General features: G+C 43.6%; 1 long non-coding RNA gene across 1 annotated transcript; it reads left to right on the plus strand.

Annotated features, from left to right (window-relative positions):
* The first annotated feature begins 940 nt into the window (after positions 1-940).
* On the plus strand, positions 941-13,895 carry LOC145359431 (uncharacterized). The gene is made up of 3 exons (XR_013889582.1): positions 941-1,030; positions 10,405-10,513; positions 13,442-13,895. It is a non-coding gene; the product is annotated as an uncharacterized LOC145359431 (long non-coding RNA).
* Positions 13,896-14,732: the final 837 nt, after the last annotated feature.

Raw genomic sequence — 14,732 nt, forward strand, 5'->3', positions numbered from 1 at the left:
ACAGGGAATATAAAGACACAAACTCAATTTACAAAATAATGGTTGGAATGCGAGTCTTTACAGGTAATCAAGTCTTAAAGTTACAGACCATGTGAGTGGAGAAAGGTTTAAGCACAGGTTAAAGAGACGTGTATTAACTCCAGACAGGACAGTTAGTGAGATTTTGCAAGTCCAGGAAAGTCATGGGGGTTACAGATAGTGTGACATGAATCCAAGATCTCGGTTGAGGCCATCCTTATGTGTGCGGAACTTGGCTATCAGTCTCCGCTCAACGACCCTGCGTTGCCGGCATCTCTACACCTATGGTCTCCACAGATGCTGCCAGACCTGCTGGGACTTTGCAACATTTTCTGTCTCTTTGGGCTGGGTTGCTGCAGGAGCACAACAAGAAGTCTCACAACACCAGGTTAAAGTCCAACAGGTTTATTGACAGCAAAAGCCACTAGCTTTCAGGGCTTTGCCCCTTTGTCAGGTGAGTGGGGAGATTAGCAGGGTACATATGTGGGGTTACGGGGCCTGGGCGGGATTGTGGTCGGTGCAGACCCGATGGGCCTCATGGCCTCCCCACTCACCCGATCAAGGAGCAGAGCCCCGAAAGCTAGTGGCTTTGGCTACCAAAACAAACTGTTGGACTTTAACCTGGCGTTATGAGACTGCTTACTGGCGTTCAACCCAGTCCAGCTCTGGCATCGCCACATCAATTGCTGGAGGAGGCTAGAGCCAAAGGACAGCACATTCTCCTCCCCCCACCCTCTCCTCCTCTCCTCCCCCCTCCACTCTCCTCTTCCCCTCCCCCCGCCCCCGGGAGAAACCCTCTACCACGTGACCGCCGCTCAGCCCGACTGGCCGGGTGTGTTACGTCATCTGATTGACAGCGGCCTCAGCCATACAGATGGCGGATGGGCCGCGGCCGCAGCCAATTGTGGAGGTGGTGGGCGGGGCGGGTGAGCGGGTTAGGTTGCGGTGTGCCCGGAGGCTGTTTGCAGCAGGAGCGGATCCGGATCGGGCTGCGGTGTGGATACCATGACCCGTGAGTTAGCGGCGGCGGCGGTGGTGGTGAGGGACGGACAGAGACAGGGAGAAGGAGAAGGAGAGAACCGTGTCTGGGCGTGGGGAGGCGATCCTGAGTTAACTCCGCCGCCGCAGAGCCGGCTGGACGGTCACTCCGAGGAGCGGCCTAAGGCCCCGCTTCACCGTTTCGATCGATGTGACTGTGTGTAGGGGTCGGGTATTGTCCGGTTTTCGGGTGGGGTTGGCCAGCCCGGGGATTAGGCCAGGCCTCGATTTCCCCCTAGCCCCTCCACTCCAGCTTCCCTCTGGCCCGCGGCCTATGGGTCTCGATCCCGGGCGCCTCCCTTTGCCACGTCGGCAGTAATAACAGTCGGCTGAAAATAAATCGGCCGGCAGCTCTTAAAGGGGAGGTGCGGTCTGGCCGGGCTGAGGGAAATGGAGCCTCTGTTGCTTACAGAGTGAGTGTTGTGGCTTTGTTCTCAGCCTTTCCTCTGAGCTGTCAACACCCAGCCTGAGGTGTGAGCAAAGAAAGGCCGTTCTGCCCCTTTCAGCCTGCTCGCCAAATTTCTTGGCATGTTTGTTCCTTTTAAAGTGTGTTTATTAGTGTCACAAATAGGCTCACATTAACATTGTGAGCCTACTTGTGACAATAATAAATGCGGTAGTCATGAATGACACTCTGGTGGTTGTTCGGGTACACTGAGGGAGAATTTATCACGGCCAATGCACCTAACCAGCACGTCTTTTAGATTGAGAGAAGAAATCTCTGCAGATTCTGCACAGTGACCCAAACTGACTATTGAACCTGGCTCCCTGGCGCTGAGAGGCACCAGTGCTAACCACTATGCTGCCCACTTTTTTGAGCACGGAAAGGCTATTCCACTCTCCTGTTTCTTTGCATATTTGTTCCTTAACATTTTTCCTATTAGTAAGGAAAGTCATTCTGCCCTCCAGCCTGCTCCCTGAGTTTCCTTGTATATTTGCATCTTGACATCTATCTTATAAGCAAGCAAGGCTAGACCACTTGGCCCCTCTCGCTTTTTGGTTAAATGGTGACTACTGTCTTAATTCAGCCCCATCTTCCTGCACTAAAACAAAATATAGATGTTGCCATAGTCCAAGAGGACCATAGGCTGCTCTCCCTTTTTGAGGGGGTGATTTGACTGATGGTGATTCAACCTGAGGGTCACCACACCTCAGATGAGGGACAAAATTCATGAAGGACTGACCTCAATAACCTCTGCTGATAGAGGAACTGAGCCCATGCTGTCAGCATCACTCTTCATTGTGAACCTGCTGTCTAGTCAACTGAATTCCTGCATTATTCTGCCCCCTCCATATTGCATAATTACCTCAGTTCTGAAAATCTTGTGATCCTAGTCTTGAATATAGTCTAAGTTGTCTTGCAACACCAGGTTAAAGTTCAGCAGGTTTATTTGGAAGTGCTGCTCCTTCATCACTCCTCCACTCACCTGATGAAAGAGCATACTCTGAAAGCTTGTGATTCCAAACAAATCTGTTGGACTTCAACCTGGTGTTCAGAGACTTCTTACTGTGCCCACCCCAGTCTAATGCCAGCATCTCCATGTCTCAAATATACTCTGAGGATCCACTTGCCCTCTGGGTTGGTTAATTCCATAGAAGAGTCGCTAACCTAAACTTCAGCTCCATTTTCCTGCTATTGCTCTATATCCCTTGTTAATGGTTCCAACTGTGAAGTCTGTTGATCTCCAGTTTGAAAGCCCCCAACACATCTGTAACTTTAAGGGGAAAGAGAGCCCTAGATTGTCCCTCGGAAATTGGGGTGTTGGGGGGAGGGGGAAGGTGGTAGAGAAGCAGGGACAGTGAAAGGACACGAGTTCTCCCTGAATTCTTGCTGGAAAAACCTAGCTCTAATTTATAATAATTCCACTATTAGAGGGAACAAGTTATCTGTCCCAGCCTCTATTGTGTTAACCTTCTCAATTAGCACAGCCCTTCAAACTTGAGAATATTTTATCTATTGAGTTCTGACATTCTTATGAACCAACATTGTACTTGGTTTAGTTGTTCAATTTCATAACCTGTAAATCCAGGTACACCCACAAACAAAAGCTGATGAATGCATATTCTTCATGCTGAACACTACAACACATGGAGGTAGCATTGAGAATGGCAAGGGTGCAGAATTTACTCTGGTGCGGCACTTCAATGTCTATCACCAAGCTTCCCTCAGCAGCACCACTATAGACCAAACTGCTCAAGTCTTAAAGGGCATAGCTGCTACACTGAGTTGGTGGCAGGTGGTGAGCAAACTAACAAGCGGAGGAGAAACAGACTTGACCTCATCTTCTACAAAGATGATGCCACAGATGCATCTGTCTGTGACCCTATCGGTAGGAGTGACCACCGCAGAGCTAGTCAACACTGGGTAACTATGAGGCAAACACAGTAAAAAGTCTGACAACACCAGGTTTTAGTCCAACCGATTTATTTGATAGTAAACTCACTAGCTTTTGAGGGGTTTCCCTCTTCAGGTGAGGGGGAAACCCCTCGAAAGCTAGTGAGTTTACTATCAAATAAATCGGTTGGACCAAAACCTGGTGCTGTCAGACTTTTTACTGTGTTTACCCCAGTCCGACGCCAGCATATCCACATCATAACTGAGGCACCATGGGCCATCAACAGTAGCAGAATTGTGTGCAGTCACAGCCTGTGACCTTGTCATATCCTATTCTACCATTATTATCAAGCCAGGTGATCAACCCTGGTTCAAAACAGGAGAGCATGCCAGGCATACCTAAAAATGAGCTGTCAACCTGGTGAAATCACAACACAGGACTACTTGCATTAGCAGCAAGTGATAGAGCTAAACAATCCTACAACCAGTAGATCAGATCTAAGTTGTGCAGTCCTGTCACGTTGGTCATGAATGGTAATGGACAATTAAATAACACTCTGCAAATATCACCATCCTCAATGATGGAGAAAATCTCAACACAACAACGCAAAAGAGAAAGCTGAGGCATTTAAGAACATAAGAAATAGGAGCAGGAGTAGGCCATCTAGCCCTTCGAGCCTGCCCTGCCATTCAGTAAGATCGTGGCTGATCTGTCGTGGCTCAGTTCCACATTCCCGCCCTCTCCCCATAACCCTTAATCCCCCCTCTCATCAAAAACTCATCAACCCGCGTCTTAAAAATATTTAGCGAGGCAGCATCCACCACTTCAACGGGCAGAGAATTCCAGAGATTCACCACCCTTTGAGTGAAGAAGTTCCTCCTCAACTCCGTTCTAAACCGCCCCCCCTTTATCTTGAGGCTGTGCCCCCTAGTCCTACTGTCCTTTCTGAGCGGGAAGAGTCTCTCCACCTTTATCCTATCCATCCCATTCATCATCTTATATGTCTCAATGAGATCTCCCCTCATTCTTCTAAACTCTAACGAGTACAAGCCTAGTTTATTCAGCCTCTCCTCATAGCTCAACCCCCTCAACTCCGGTATCAGCCTAGTAAACCTCCTCTGCACTCCCTCCAAGGCCAAAATATCCTTGCGTAAATGCGGCGACCAAAACTGCACACAGTACTCCAGCTGCGGCCTCACCAGTGCCCTACACAGCTGCAGCAAGACCTCCCTACTTTTATATTCAATCCCCCTCGCTATGAAGGCCAGCATCCCATTCGCCTTCCTGACCACCTGCTGCACCTGCAGGCTGGGTTTTTGCGACTCATGCACAAGGACCCCGAGGTCCCTCTGCACCGTTGCCTGCTGCAGTTTTTCGCCATGTAAGTAATAGTCCTTCCTACCAAAGTGGACCACCTCACACTTGCCAACATTAAATTCCATTTGCCAGTTCCTGGCCCATTCGCCCAGCCTATCTAGATCCTTCTGCAGACTCTCCACACCCTCCGCGCAATTTGCCGTTCCACCAATCTTGGTGTCATCAGCAAATTTCAACACCATACACTCGGTTCCCTCCTCCAGATCATCTATATAAATGGTAAATAGCTGAGGCCCCAGCGCCAACCCCTGGGGCACTCCACTAGTCACCAACCGCCAATCCGAATAGCACCCATTAACCCCCACTCTCTGCTTCCTATTTGACAACCAGTCCTCTATCCACGCTAACCCCCTACCCCCAACTCCACGCTCCCTTACCTTCTGCAATAACCTCTTGTGAGGTACCTTGTCAAACGCCTTCTGAAAATCAAGAAAGACCACATCCACCGGCTCTCCTCTATCCACCGCCCTCGACACATCCTCATAGAACTCCAATAAATTTGTCAGACATGACTTCCCCTTAACGAAACCGTGCTGCGTCTGCTCTATCAAGCAATTCCCCTCAAGATGCCTCGCTATTTCCTCCTTGATGACGGATTCTAACATTTTACCTACAACAGACGTTAAACTAACCAGCCTATAATTCCCTGCCTTTTGCCTGCCACCCTTCTTAAACAATGGTGTAACGTTAGCCGTTTTCCAATCTTCCGGCACTTCCCCGGAATCCAGCGATGTTTGGAAAATAACTTCCAGCAGTCTTCAGCAAAAATGCATTCTCCAGAGGTTCCCAGCACTACAGATGATAGTCTTGAGTCAATTCACTCTAAATTATTAATCAAGTGATTCCAAAAAATGGCTAAAGGCAATGGATCCTAACAATATTCCAGGAATACTACTGAAGACTTGTACTCTAGAATGTACCACATCCCTAGCCAAACTGTTCTGGTACAGCTACTATACTGGCATTTACCTGGCAATTTGGAAAATTTCTTGGGTGTGTCTTGCGCACAAAGCAGAGCATATCCAACGCAGCCAATTACTACCCTCTCAGATTACTCTTGATTCTAACTTGGAAATATATTGCTATTCCTTTCCTGGTGGCACTTGTGGGTGTATCTACACTGTCTGTATTGAAGCAGTTCAAGAAGGCAGCTTGCCACCATCTTCTCGAGGATGATTAGGGATGGACAATAATTGCTCACGTCCCATGAATGAATTTTCAAAAACCTGTGCAGAACAACGTCCATCCTTGTTTGAAAACTTATAATTCCAAATTGTGTAGTATTGAATTTATTTTCTATATGCAGAATCACAGAGGCTATTTGACATGAAAAAAAGTGGCAGTAGGCATTTGGCCCTTTGAGCCTACTTCACTATGCCTGCACTGGCTCTGATCTATTCTTGTCCTTTTTCCCTGTACATCTATCTTATTTTCCTGAATTGCAGTTGAACCTGCGCACTTGGTCGGTATTCGTACTTTGTTATTAGACAAAACTGGAGTCTGTTTATGATCTTTTACCTATTTTTAAAGATTTCTGGAATGCCCTTTCGGGACAGTGGTTTGAAGTAGTGAAAAGCATGTCATTGTAACTGACTGTAAACTGGTGCAATCATTATATCCTTAACCGTTGTGCCTTCTTTCCAGCGCATGATTGGCCTAAGTCTATTTCTGGCAGACCCAGATAAGGAATCCTGAATCTGGTTTCTTGTTCTGTTAATAGACATATACTTGATTAATCTGACTTTTTAAAAACTGAATGTTGCTTGTTCTAATCCACACTTGTAGCTTAGATTGTTGGTACTTGAAACTGTAAATTCAGTTTGCGTTCATTCCAAGAAAGTGTCTCATCAGTTTAATGAAAAATTGTGATTTGCATTGCCAGGCATGACATCCAATACTCACATGTAGCAGTATTTATGTGCAACTTTAGGTTAAAATACCATAGAACATTACAGCGCAGTACAGGCCATTCGGCCCTCGATGTTGCACTGTCTTGTGAAAACCAATCTAAAGCCCATCTAACCTACGTTTTTCCAATATTATCCATATGTTTGTCTAATGATCATTTAAATGCCTTTAATATTGGCGAGTCCACTACTACTTCAGGCAGGGCATTCCACACCCTTACTACTCTGAGTAAAGAACCTACCTCTGACATCTGTCCTATATCTATCACCCCTCAATTTAAAGCTATGTCCCCTCGTGTTAGCCATCACCATCTGAGGAAAAAGGCTCTCACTGTCCACCCTATTTAATCCTCTGATCATCTTGTATGCCTCTAAGTCACCACTTAACCTTCTTCCCTCAGCCTTTTTTCATAAGACCTTCCCATTATACAAGCAGCATCCTGGTAAAACTCCTCTGCACCCTTTCCAATGCTTCTACATCCTTCCTATAATGTGGCGACCAGAACTGTACGCAGTACTCCCAAGTGCGGCTGCACCAGAGCTTTGTACAGCTGCAACATGACCTCATGGCTCCGAAACACAATTCCTCTACCAATAAGAAGCTGTATGGTGTGTTAGCTTTTAACACCGCTATCATGCCAGGGATCTATGCATGTGGACACCGAGATATCTCTGCTCATCCACACTACCAAGTATCTTACCACTAGCCCAGTAGTCTATATTCTTGTTACTCCTTCCAAAATGAATCACCTCACACTTTTCCACATTAAACTCCATTTGCCACTTCTCAGCCCAGCTCTGCAGCTTATGGATTCCAATTTTTAAAAGACTAAAAATATGAAGAGCAAAGTGGGTTCACCTTTAAGTATTTGAGTTGTTTCGGGACACTTTTGTACAGCTGCAGCCACTGGAAATTAGGAATTCTGCAAAATCTGTCTGCAGTAGCAGGATGCATAAGTGATACTTTAAGCACTGCTGCTGCCAGAAGATGTGCTTTGTGTCTTTACAGTTTTCAGAGTGCTTCATTGGATACATTACAGGTAGTTGCTACTAATCTGCATTTGCCCCACTGAATTATGAGCCGAGCTGGCAGAGATTTTGGGAGGCTGAATTTTGAGACAGGATATTGCCAGATGCTGCCAGACCTGAGATTTTCCAGTATTTTCTCTTGGTTTCAGATTCCAGCATCTGCGGTAATTTGCTTTTGTTGTTGCCCAGTTTCAGGAAAACATCCAATTCAACTGAGTATGTGGAAAGAACATTTAGTAATATGATTATTAAATCTGCTTGAAGACTCATTAAGCTGTTTCTTGGAACTTGACGTTCAATTGTTTGTTTTGTATCCCAATTATTGTAGTACAGAGTAGGCTTGTTTGTATACATTTTTTACAGGAAAAAATACAAAAATGTCAAGTAAAAGTTTGTTCAATACTGGATCGTCATTGGACGATTTCCCACTGTCATTTAATCATTGATCTATCAGGATATTTTGAAAAAGATCTGTAATTGCTTTATTAACGTCAAGTGAAAGTCACCTTTTGACATGAAGACATTTCAATGTAGCTGCTCTTCTGTAGATCATTTTAACTTCAATTTTTAGCTTTTTATCTCCATTGCCGTTATGACTGCTGGGAAGGAGTAATTTCATATGCAGATAGCACCATGCGAAGTCCCTGCAAGATAGCCTTAAAGTCTTGCAAGCTATAGGCTCATTGTGTTTCTGATGGGGAGGATACTCAACCAATTTTTTACTTAGAAAAAAATTATCATTGGTAACTTGTGCATCTCCACTTTAGTTATCTTGTAATTTTCAGTTTCAGCATGAGCGCAACTATATGATACCCATTTAGAGGTAGATGAATGGCAGTGATGGACAAGCCCACGTGGTGAATAGTGCATTATGCCAAAGTGAAAAGGCAGTACATCTTGTGGGTTGTCAGCCTATTTGCTGCATGTGAAAGGCTATAGACTGTTAGAATCTTTATATTGCACTGGTGGCCGCATTTTACCTGTCGAAGTTGAATCTCTGGTCTTTGTACATATCGTAAAAGCTGTTGCATAGCAACTAATGGGGCCATTTAAGCCTTTTATGTTTTTGACTTTAAATCGCTAGCATGTTTTTAAATTGCTTTTTGGTTTTTCTCTAACCTTTCTTGTTCACATCTACTTTCTTCCCTGGTTTTACACATGCCGCTGAATTTATGTTTTGTTTATCTTGCTCACAATACAGAATAATAGTCCTGTGAGGTCTCAATCCTTATGGATTTGCAAGTGCTCTTAGACTCCAGTGATAAGAACTATTGGTGTATGTCAAAAATTCCTTTTTATATTGAATCAGATTTGGCTGATAAACTAAGTTGTGTTTGCTGCATAAATGAAGAATTTCAGTGGTCTGAATCTCTCATGCTTAAAATAACTTTAATAACAAGTAAAATAGGATCTGGGAGAACAGCAGGAGAATCCTTGATTTTGTTGTGTTAAACTGGTTTTCTCTTGATAGCAAGTTTCCTGACGGTGATGCTTGCTACTCCTTTGAAATTCAGTTGGGAACTAAAGCAATCATAAAATGTCTGAAGGAAATGTGAATGTTTTTAATACATTTGCTTAGATAGAAGGACCTGGAGATTCTCTGTCCACCCAATCTAAAAACTCCATCTGTTTTGTGGATGTTGCCATCCATCCCCAAACTCAATGTTTTAAAGTTTAAAAGTTTGTTTATTAGTGTCACAAATAGACTTACATTAACACTCAGACTGTGAGAGGAAATCAGAGCACCCGGATGAATCCCACACAGGGAAAACACGCAGACTCCACAAAGTGGTCCAAGCTGGAAATTGAATCCGGGTCCCTGGCACTGTGAGACAGCAGTGCTAACCATTGTGCCATTGCCATAAATTGGCATAAATCATTGGAAACTGTTAGGCCCTGTCTATTTTTTGAGCAACAAAATTTAAAATTTTGTCTTTAACCACTAGGTACAACATTTTGAAGGATTTGCAACCAAAGCAGCTTTTCAATTTTAATGTGACTTAAATACTGTTAAAAATGCACAAGAGAAAATACTAAACATCCCTACTAGAACACCTAATCTTAAAAAGCCAGATAAACTGAGAGTTTGTTTCTATGGCTGAAAATCTAGTTGAAATGTTGAGACCCTAAGTCCCTGACCAATTGCTTTGGAAGAAGGAAATCTGAGCAGCAGTTTTCTTGAGATGATGATGGATGGCCATAAAAGATGGAGGAAACGCGAATGGCTGTTACCCCAGTAAATTTCTTTTATAAATTATTTACAATGCCCGTCTGAGTAAATGCAGAAGAAACTCCAGCCAAGTTAATGCATCCAACTTTTCATACATAGGGGATTATGTGGAATGTCAGTAACTGCAACTAACAGCTTCATCCATATTCTATTAACTATCAGATTCTGTGCACAAAACCTGGTTTTTGGTACTCCCGTGTTTATTCAGTATCTGTGTGTGTTCTTCATGCTTGTGTCAAAGCATCACATACAAACTTCATGTTAAACATTATGCCTCTGACTAGGTGGCTTGTATGTCTGTGATAGAAAAGGACTGAAACCAGTCTAATCTCCTTCCCTCCAGAAATGTGTGTTCTTGACTGGATCAAAGTCTTGGGGCCTGATTCCAGTAGTTGCTCTTTTAAAAAAGGTCACTGCGATGTGGGAGACCTGATCAAACAGAGTCTGCATTGACTGTTTCTCTTCTCAGGTGGTAATCAACGAGAGCTTGCTCGTCAGAAAAATGCAAAAAAATCAAGCGAGCAAAGTAAACGGAAAAGAAAGGATGATGGTTTGTCTGCTGCAGCCAGAAAGCAGAGGTAAAACAAACATAGCGTCGACGGAATTCCTAAACCAATACACAACAGTCAAAACAACTGATAATATGGAGTCAAAATCCTTGCAACTTGTCAAAGTGGTTATATTTTATTTTGTCCATCTGGCTTTATTTTAGTGGGGTGGGTAGAAACTGTTCATGAATGTAGAACAATTTAATACATAATACTGAACATATTCTTCAGGTCTGTTGGCATATGCAAGATTAACATTTTGGGTATGGATCCTCTGTCAAAGCGAGGCACAGATGGGGTTAAATTTAATTTTTAGTGGGAAGAGAACAGATTGTGTTGGACTGCTAGCACAAAGAAGCATTGATGGGATTGATAACTTATAAATAGTTCCCATAAAGCTGCAAATTTCTGAATGATTATCTGTACAGTATTGTACTGGGATTAGTTGTGAAGTAACCTCATTCAGTTGACTTGAACTGTTGGATGTATCCCTAGAGCACAGTCCCTTTAGGAGCACACTTTAGAACATAGAACAGTACAGCACAGTATAGGCCCTTCGGCCCTCGATGTTGTGCCAAGCTTTGTCCGAAATCAAGATCAAGCTATCCCACTCTCTATCATTCTGGTGTGCTCCATGTGCCTATCCATTTACTGCTTGAAAGTTCCTAAAATATCCAACTCCACTATCACAGGAGGCAGTTCATTCCACATCCCAACCACACTCTTAAGTAAAGAACCTACCTCAGACATCCCTTCTATTCCTTCTATATCTCCTGCCATGAACCTTATAGTTGTGCCCTCTAGTAACAGCTACATCCACCCGAGGCAATAGTCTCTGAATGTCCTCTCTATCTCCCTCATCTTATAAACCTGTATTAAGTCACCTCTCCTCTCGTCTGCTCTAAAGAGAAAAGCCTTAGCTCCCTCAACTTCTCCTCATAAGACCTACCCTCCAAACCAGGCAGCACCCTGGTAAATCTCCTCTGCACTCTCTCCAGGGCTTCCACATCCTTCTCATAGTGAGGTGACCAGAACTGCACACAGTATTTCCAAATGTGGTCTCACCAAGGTTCTGTACAGTTGCAGCATAATCCCATGGCTCTTAAACTCGCCTTGTTAATAAACACTAACACGCTAGGCCGCCTTCATTGGCTCTATCCACTTGAGTGGCAACCTTCAGAGATCTGTGGATATGAACCCCAAGATCTCTCTGTTCCGCCACATTCCTCAGAACTCTGCTGTTGACCCTGTAATCTGCATTCAGATTTGTTGTACCAAAATGAATCACCTCACACTTATCAGGGTAAAACTCCATCTGCCATTTTTTGGCCCAGCTTTGCAGCCTACAACAGCCCTCCACCTCATCCACTACTCCACCAATCTTGGTGTCGTCAGCAGATTTACTGACCCACCCTTCCAGCTCTCACCTCCAAGTCATTGATAAAAATCACAAATAGCAGAGGACCCAGCACTGATCCCTGTGGTACACCGCTGGTAACTGGTCTCCTGTCTGAAAATTTTCCGTCCATCACCACCCTTTGACTTCTATGAGATAGCCAGTTATCTATCCAATCAGCCAAATTTCCCTTTATCCCACACCACCTTACTTTCTTCATGAGCCTACTATGGGGAACCTTACCAGATGTCTTACTAAAATCCATGTATAAGACATCAGCTGCTCTACCTTCATTTAAACACTTAGTTACCTCTCAAAGAATTCAATCAAATTTGAGGCAAGATTTGTCCTGCACAAATCCGTGCTTACTATCCTGGATTAAGCTGCATCTTTTCAAATGGTCATAAATCCTATCCCTCAGGATGTTTTCCATTAACTTACTGACCACCGAAGTAAGATTAACCGGCCTGTAATTACCAGGTCATTCCTATTTCCTTTTTTGAACAGAGGAACAACATTTACCACTCTGCAGTCCTCTGGCACTATCCCTGTGGACAGTGAGGACTCAAAGATCGAAGCCAAAGGCTCTGCAATCTCATCCCTTGCCTCCCAAAGAATCCTAGGGGATATCCCATCTGGCCCAGGGGACTTACTGACCCTCAGGTTTTTCAAAATTGCTTATACAGCTTCCCTCAACATTTACCTCCTGTAGCCTATCAGTCCTTATCTCACACTCATCCTCAAAAACAAGGCCCTTTGGTAGACACCGAAGAAAAGTATTTATTCATCGCCTCTCCTACCTCTGCTGACTCCATGCACAAGTTCCCACTACTATCCTTGATGGGCCCTAACTTCATCCTGGTCATTCTTTTATTTCTCACAAGAGTAAAAAGCCTTGGAGTTTTTCTCTATCTGACCCGCCAAGGACTTCTCATGCCCCCTCCAAGGTCTCCTAAGCCTTTTTTAGCTCATTCCTTCCTACCTTGTAACTCGCAAGCAATCCAACTGAACCTTGTTTTCTCATCCTTACATACGCTTCCTTTTTCCTCTTGACAAGACATTCCTCCTCTTTGTGAACCATGGTTCCCTCACTAGGCCATTTCCTCCTTGCCTGACAGGGACATACCTATCAATACCACTTCACTACCAGCATTAGTTTCTGTATGTGAAGACACTGTCACTACAGCCAACTACTCATTTACCTTAGAACCATAGAATCCCTACAGTGCAGAAGAAGGCTGTTGAGCCCATGGAGTGTGCACTGAATCTCTGAAAGAGCATCTGATCCCAGGACCACCTCTCTGCCCTATACCTGTAAATTTGCACTTTTACCATGGCCGATCCATCTAAACTGCACAACTTTGGACTGTGGGAGAAAGCCAGAGTACCCCGAGGAATTCCACATAGAATTGAACCCAGATCCCTGGTGCCATGAGGTAACAGTGCTAATCACTATGCCGCGTACATGATGAAAGATTCTATTAGAAAACTGTTCAGCCTTATATTCAAGTGAAGTGTGTTGGGAAATGTGATGTGATGGCTTACAATTTGTATTCTTACAGGGATGCTGAAATAATGCAGCAGAAACAAAGAGTAAATAATTCTGCATCAGCTCGCGCAGGTGCTGCAACAACTTCAAACTAAGGCCCGTGGTACTCTGCCTAACTTTCCTGGATGGGTACATCTAATGAGCAACGCGGCTTTGTCTTCAAAATATTGAACATATTTAAAACGTTGGGTTCTGATACTTCAGAAAATTGCATTGTTGTATCTTTCCTACGGGACTATGCCATGTTTAATGCAGAAGGAAGGTGTCTTGCTTGTAGAATTGGTACTAATGCAGTATTAGACATTGTACTGTAAAGGTGCATTTCCCGCATGAGCATAATTCACTAGGTATTTCCAGTTTAAGCAGAAAATAAGCTTGCATTTGGATTTGTGACCAGCCTTGTATTTTTGTATCAACGCTAACCCTTTAAATTCTGTTCTAATAAAGACAGCATTTAAGTTGACAAAGCTGAGTTTAGCTGCTTGTCTTTAAGTTGCACTAAAGCTTTGCCATTCTTGAAGCATCTTTATTCCACCTCAGTGATCCACATGTGGAAGGAAACCAGTCAGTTTTTTTAGCACAATGAATCAAGTTTTTTTACAGAGAAGTAGGTATAATAAAAGATTGAAGTGCTTTAGGTTTTTTTTTGTGAGCATTTGCCACTGCCTTTCAGTTGGGCAGTGCACACATCAATTAATTCTGCTTCATTTACAAATTAAATCTTTCTCTGCCAGGACAAAATTGGCTTCAAAATTATAGTCACAGCAGTTGGAGCAAAGAAAGGAACTGTTAAGAAATCTTGAGATTTGCAGATCCCTGCATAATGGATTAAGGCACTTGGTGGCAGATGACACTTTATGTTTCAGAGTTCTGCCAGTAGTGCTGTGAAAATCGGGAAGTTAACTAAATAGTTATTTGGATTAATATGACTGACGTTGCCTGGGGTGAAATGAGGACTTGGTACATTAGTTAGGCTTGACGTAATATTTTTTACAGACTGGAGAAATGTCGGTTGTTCAGAGTAGAAGAGACAACAGAGAATGTTAAATTGAGTGAGACAAAGAGGGGCACGGGTCCCAACTAATAGAACAGTTATTGGGGCCATGTTCACAAATGATTAATTTATGGTCTAAACTAATAGTAATAGATCATTGTGGAGGGAAAAATGATATAATTTAAAACATTGAGTAAGTTAAGAGCGCCAGCATTTTTACGATTGGATGAACTTGAATGGGCACTTTTTTTATATGTAACTGGTAATTTACCTCCAATTTATCTATAATGCATCAATCATGTTTTTTCTA

Source organism: Carcharhinus amblyrhynchos, chromosome 28 (genome assembly GCF_965287045.1).
Source record: "Carcharhinus amblyrhynchos chromosome 28, sCarAmb.v2.hapA, whole genome shotgun sequence".
NCBI classification, from domain to species: domain Eukaryota; kingdom Metazoa; phylum Chordata; class Chondrichthyes; order Carcharhiniformes; family Carcharhinidae; genus Carcharhinus; species Carcharhinus amblyrhynchos.